At 29.1% G+C, this 6,643-nt stretch overlaps 1 non-coding gene across 1 annotated transcript; it reads right to left on the reverse strand.

Annotated features, from left to right (window-relative positions):
* Positions 1 to 2,351: 2,351 nt before the first annotated feature.
* On the reverse strand, positions 2,352 to 2,435 carry TRNAL-CAA (transfer RNA leucine (anticodon CAA)). Its single transcript has one exon. It is a non-coding gene; the product is annotated as a tRNA-Leu (tRNA).
* Between the last annotated feature and the right edge of the window lie 4,208 nt (positions 2,436 to 6,643).

Consider the following 6,643-nt stretch of genomic DNA (forward strand, 5'->3'; position numbering starts at 1 on the left):
TTCTTATATTAGTTAGCAACGTAGCAACGTACGGAGATGATTAAAACAACGTAGCAACGCAAATTGATTAGAGAGAAAACTTATTCTTTCTCCCCTTTCACGTACCCATTCCCATGCTCTCTTCATCATTTGTTTCCTTTTTCATTTTTATAAAAAGAGATGATTGATTGCAGGTCTGACATTCTCAAATAAGTTAATATCTAGAGACGATGCTTTTACTGTGATTTTGCTTGCCTTCTGTATAGGTAGTGTTGACTTTTTTATTCACTACTATAAAATAGAATAATGATGTAGGGATGTACTGGAGTATATTCTCATATTTGTTTTGGAGGATTGCTAAGATTTAGGGGAGAAAATAATTGGTCAAATTATTGTCTGCGGCTTGTTATGGAAACAACTAGATTATGAGCGGGTTCAAGCGTTGATTTACATTTTTTTTACAAAAAAATATTTTCAAGGGCAACACTAAATGTGCAGACATAATTTTTTTTTTTTTGGATCCGCCACTGCTGTCAACGGTTGAAGTATGTCTCCTCCATTAGCATTGCCTTCATCATTTGAGTCAATTATTTTAGGAGCCTGGAACTGCATTTTGATGATTACGAGGCCCACAGAAGATAGAATCACTGGAAATATAGGAGGGAAAAGAGAACATCAAAAATTAATAAAAAATATTACTCTCCTTTTACATAAGATATCATATCTCATTTTCTCTCGATGACTTCGATTTTCGTACCCTATCTTTTTCTTTTTTTCCTTTTTTCTTGTAATTGTGGGATCCACCTATTTTCTCTCTACAACATAAGATAACTATCTTATGTTAAATGAGACTAATAAAACCCAAAATTAATATTCTCATCATAAATTTTCAATTTTTGTTTTGAATCAGACTTTGTTTTATGACGCTTTGTGGGAACTACAAAATCCTTTCCCCCTTTTCTTCTATGTGTTATTTTTAATTTAAGAACTTCTAATCTCCAAGAGGCTAGAGTATATCTTATAGTGGAGCACATTTTCAGTGTTTCAGGAGTTTCCCACAATGAAAAAAAAAATTAAAAGGAAATAATCATAAAAATAGTGGTAGTGTACATATGTTATTTTTTTATATTTGGTAAAAGATGTATCGATTTTTTAGTATATATGTAATACCGAAAATATTTTTCCTTTTTTAATTTTTTTTTTTACCTTTTTGAAATATTTTTCCTTTAGTGGGCTTTCAATTGTTTATTTATTTTTTTTTTTTTTTTCATTTTTTATGTTTTGCCTCGCTCCCTTGTTACATCATGTACAGGGCCAGAAGTCTAGTAGTTATTGCTATAATTGGGCCTGCATGAGACTTTAGTCTTCACCAAAGGTTGTATGATACTATTTGCTTATCTTTTTGGAAGTAAATTAAGTTTGATTTAAAAAATATTTTGTAAAAATAAAGAAATATAGAGTAAAAGTTAAAAGAATTGAGAAATACAATTATTATTTTTTAAATATAAGTCTCGCTATCTAATAATACTATCAGTTATTGTAAAATAATAACAACGTACTCTTTAACATTCTATTTTCACTGCTCAAGTGCTATATAGACTTCACTAAATAAATTAGGATCACTCATCATCATTTTATTGTCAGAGTACTGTATTGTTAGGAGTTTTCATAATTAAATCAAATCAGTCATAAAATTATTTTGAATAATAAGTTATTAATAGCACTGTTAACATTACATTCAAATAATTTTGTCCCAAATTTATGGGAAAATTTATTAAAATATAATTAAGAATTAATCATGAAATGTTTAAAAAAGCTAAAAAAAAATTATAAGTCAAGATTGAGACGTGAAAATAAATATAATGATGTATATGGATACAAATTTTAAAAAGTTCATATAAATATAATTATAAATAATTAAAGCAACATATTTAATATTATGAATATGTGACTTGGCTTCAATTTTAAATATTATGAGAAAAAATTGAGGATTTAATTTGTTTTTACAATTTTACCCTTTATTAAAATGTAATATAAAAATAATTTTTAACAATATTGATTTAAAATCTCTAATATATATATATATATATATATATATATATAATTTCTTTCTCTACGAAATATTCTCTCTCTAAAAAAATTTCTTTCTTTCTCTATTTTTCCTCTCTAATTTTATTTATTTATTTTCTAAATGTTTTATGTGTCTCATCTTATGTGTTACTGATATTAGTAAACTAGTTTTATCGGGTGATGGACCCCTATCTTAAGGGCAAGTGGGCAATGAAAGTAGCCAAAAATTTTAGTGGGCCATATAAAAAGTTGGGCTCTGCATTTGGAAATGTTTGGGAAAATCTGAAGAGAAAAACGCAAAATGTCAGAAGTGGGATTTGAACCCACGCCCTCTCACGAAGACCAGAACTTGAGTCTGGCGCCTTAGACCACTCGGCCATCCTGACAGTTGTATTGTATGCTAATTACGTATGAAATAATTTAATAGTTATTTGTTTGTTTTTCAAACCATTCCAATGCAATCACAAAGTTAGTTTAAGGTTAAATTATTTATAAAAGAAATAAATAAAAATATATTTAATTTAATTGGTATATTGTGATTTTAAAGATGAAAAAAATATTATTTATATAGCTTAGAGAAATTTTCACTTTTAATCAATTTTTCTCTCTCACATGGCATAACTTTAATCACACAAAAACTTTTAAACGAAAGTAAATTCATTTCATAACCTGATTATAACATACTAGCATGAACTTCTAATTTTTTTTTTTCAGACTTGTTCTAATATTTAGTAAATATCTTATTTTCTCTCTCTATATATAATAAGGAAGTATGTTTATTAATGTATCTGATAAAAATATAATTAGTTAAGTTAAGCGTTTGTTAAATATTTTCAAATAAAAATTGAAACACTAGAGAAGCGACTTTTTTTATTAATTCACAAACCAATATGAGATAAATTAAAGAAAGAAAGATGAATATATGAGAGTACCATGGTGCCCTTTTAGATATTATACTTATATACAGAATTATCAAATATTTATTAGGTATTATTTCAACATAAATGTTTAAAATCCATTAAAATCCTCTAAATTTTGAATTATTAAACATTTAAATAGTGAACAAAAAATGCGTCTTTCAAAATATTGGGTATTTTAAGATAAATAAATATAAGAGGATATAAATTAGCTATTATTTGATTAAATTTATTAATTTAACTAGATTTGGAGAAACTTAAGAGGATATTTAGAATTTTTTTTTTTCATTTTTATTTTCAGTTAATATACTTTTATTAATTATTATACAAATACTACATTATTTTTATTTAATTAATTTTTTGAAAAAAGTTTCATGATTTTTTTTTTTTTGAGAACAATATAACATTTTAGAGATAGGTTATTTTACCTACTTTTTTTATGTCAACCTTACCGACCACTCTTCAACACCGTTAGATCAGAATATCAAGAGAAGAAAAAATGGTAAGATTATGATATAATAGTATTAAAGATTGGTAAGATTCTGATATAACGGCATGATAAAGTATATATGAACTATTTACAAAAATAAAATAAAAAAGTCATTTTCCTTACAGACAGAAACAAAGAAAAAAAGATTGAACTTCAATAATGTCATCCAATATCATGTTTTTGTTATAGTAATTTAGCTTTAACAAGTAGTAGTACCAATACAAAACAATTAGGCAATAACTTCCTTTACGTGTTAGTTTATGTTTATACTACTACAAATAGAGTTAGTAGTACCACTAGGTGTCTTCTTTACTTTTACTAAGTATATGTTTCGATAAGAAGAATAGGAAGGGGAAGCAATGGTTTTATAGGTAAACCTTCCTTCTGCTTCGGATTTTTATAAAATCAAGAACAACAAACAAGGCTAAACATTATCAAGTCAGCAAACATGACCTATAATTTGAATTATCAACACTAAGGCAAACTTAAATTCCATTGTCAATATAATCAATATCACACATGCTAGTCAAATTATTTTCAATGGTCAACTTCCTCATGTCACACACTCTTCCAAATTTTCATTTTTTTTTAAGAAAAAATGGTAGGCCCCACTATGTCATTGGCGCGATTGCTCTCCAACGATCACTAATTTCCTGAATATGCTCTGGAAAATCAATGTCCGAGTATGGAGTCTATATTATCTGCACACAAAAAGCCATTGAGAAAATTGTAATAGAAATTAAAATAAAAAATATCATTCAAAAAAAAAGTGGGAAGCATTTTACAAGTACATGATGCTCAGTCGTCTTATCAAACCTCTCTCGATACTAACATAGATCGTTAAATATTGTCTTATGATCTGTCCATGTACATAATAAAATATATTTACAATAAATATCGCATAATAGACATAAGAATCAAACCTTACATGTCAGATTAACATACCTTACGCCAATAGGTGTGCTATAGTCAACCACCATGCATATTAGATGCACTCAGGGTCCTCCCAAGAAGTTGTGGTACCAAATCTGATGCACTTACAGTTAGCCCATTGCACATGGCTCAACCATTGATTTAGGAAGCCCAGAGTCAACCAGAATTGTGGCCCAATAAATATGGCCCAATTATTAAAAGAAGCAGTAATTTGAAATATAACAAATTACAATCAAATCCAAGTCCAAATGAAGCAGTAGTATATATAATTGCGATTTGTTTGACAAGAAAAGGAAAGCAACACATTTGGAATGATTTGAGATCTAAGATTTGGGATGTATTTTGAATGATTTAATTATAATTATTTATTTATTTTTAGAGGTTAATTACTGTTATATTTATATTAGGAAGTTTTATTATTTTTATAATTTTAGATTTTAAATTTTAGATCAATTTGTAATTAGTCTATAAAAGGGTGTTTAAGACCCTTATTTTAGGAGTTGAATTTTTTTTATTTTGATAATTATAATTGAGAACCAGAGGGTTACTCTTTGTGAAATTCCAACTTTCTGTTTAACCACTTTTCTATGCGATTTCGGCTTTATTTCGTATCAGAGCACTAGGTTGCCTTCAACCAATGGCTGAACAGAATCGTAGAGGTCATCGATGGAGGAGTCATGAAGATAAGGGACATGGATTCGTTCCTAAAGGGAGACAGACAACCGCGTCAGATAGACCCGCGTGACATAGAAAATGACCAGCTCGAAAGGCGGATCCAGGATTTGAAGCAACAACTTGAGCAAGCGTTGGACAAGAAAATCCAAGTTTTGAAGCGAGTACTTGTGCAGGCGTAGAGAAAGAAAATTCAAGATTCAGAGCGACGACTCGTGCGGGTATTCATGAAAATCCAAATTTTGAAGCGAGCTCTTGTGGAGGCGTAGAGCATAAAAAACCAACATTTGGAGCGACGACTTGCATGGACAAAGTTGGACGTTCAATCCAAAGAAGGAATGGAATTAGAGAATGCATCTTATGACGTAGAGGAGGACGCCAATCTCTTGGGGATTCTAAACCAGAGACAGAATTGAGAAGTGGACCGAGAAATCAGTTCACTTTTCAAGATATCAAGATATAAATCAGCATTCCTAACTTTGAAGTCTATGATCATAATCCAGTTTATGATGATTATCCAATTTATGATGATTATCTGATTTATGATAATTATCCGATTTTTGATGATTCTTTGATTTATAATGATTATTTAGTTTCTGATAAATCTAATGGAAAATTAAATGATGGAGATTTATTCAAGGAAGAATTGTCATTTCAGCTTCTACCTAAAACGATTGAGGTTAGTAAAGATAAAGAAGATTCGAGGACGAATCTTTTCCTAGTAGGGAAGAATGATGCACTTACAGTTGTCCCATTGCACATGGCTCAACCATTGATTTAGGAAGCCCAGAGTCAACCAGAATTGTGGTCTAGTAAATATGGCCCAATTATTAAAAGAAACAGTAATTTGAAATATAACAATTACAATCAAATTCAAGTCCAAATGAAGCAGCAGATATGGTTGCAATTTGTTTGACAAGAAAAGGAAAGCAACACATTTGGAATGATTTGAGATCTAAGATTTGGGACGTATTTTGAATGATTTAATTGTAATTATTTATTTATTTTTGGAGGTTAATTACTGTTATATTTATTTTAGGAAGTTTTATTATTTTTATAATTTTAAATTTTGAATTTTGGATCATTTTGTAATTAGTCTATAAAAGGGTGCTTAAGACTCTTATTTTAGGAGTTGAATTTGGTTATTTTAATAATTATAATTGAGAACCAGAGTGTTACTCTTTTGTGAAATCTCAACTTTCTGTTTTGCCACTTTTCTATGCGATTTCGGTATCAAAATCTCTCAATTGTTGCGTTTCGAACATGCCAGTAATAGGTTCACCGTTCGTAGGAAGACCTGTGATCATTGCAACATCCTCGAGTGTCACAATAACCTCTCCCGAAAGCATATGAAATGTATGAGTGTCTGGTCTCCATTGCTCAACTAAAGTTGTGACTAATACACTATCAATCTGCAAACCGTAAAATATTAATCAAAATAAAACAATTATTTTGTTTGATAAATTTTTTATAATTTAATATATGTAGCATATAAAATACCTCCTTATGGCCCATCTGAGCAGCGCCAAGAAAACCAGCACGACGTAAATAAGGTACAATAGGCTCATGAATAACATCTAAC

Source organism: Gastrolobium bilobum, unplaced genomic scaffold (assembly GCF_033153095.1).
Source record: "Gastrolobium bilobum isolate Gb01-03AN ecotype WA unplaced genomic scaffold, APGP_CSIRO_Gbil_v1 utg5330, whole genome shotgun sequence".
Taxonomy (NCBI): Eukaryota; Viridiplantae; Streptophyta; class Magnoliopsida; order Fabales; family Fabaceae; genus Gastrolobium; species Gastrolobium bilobum.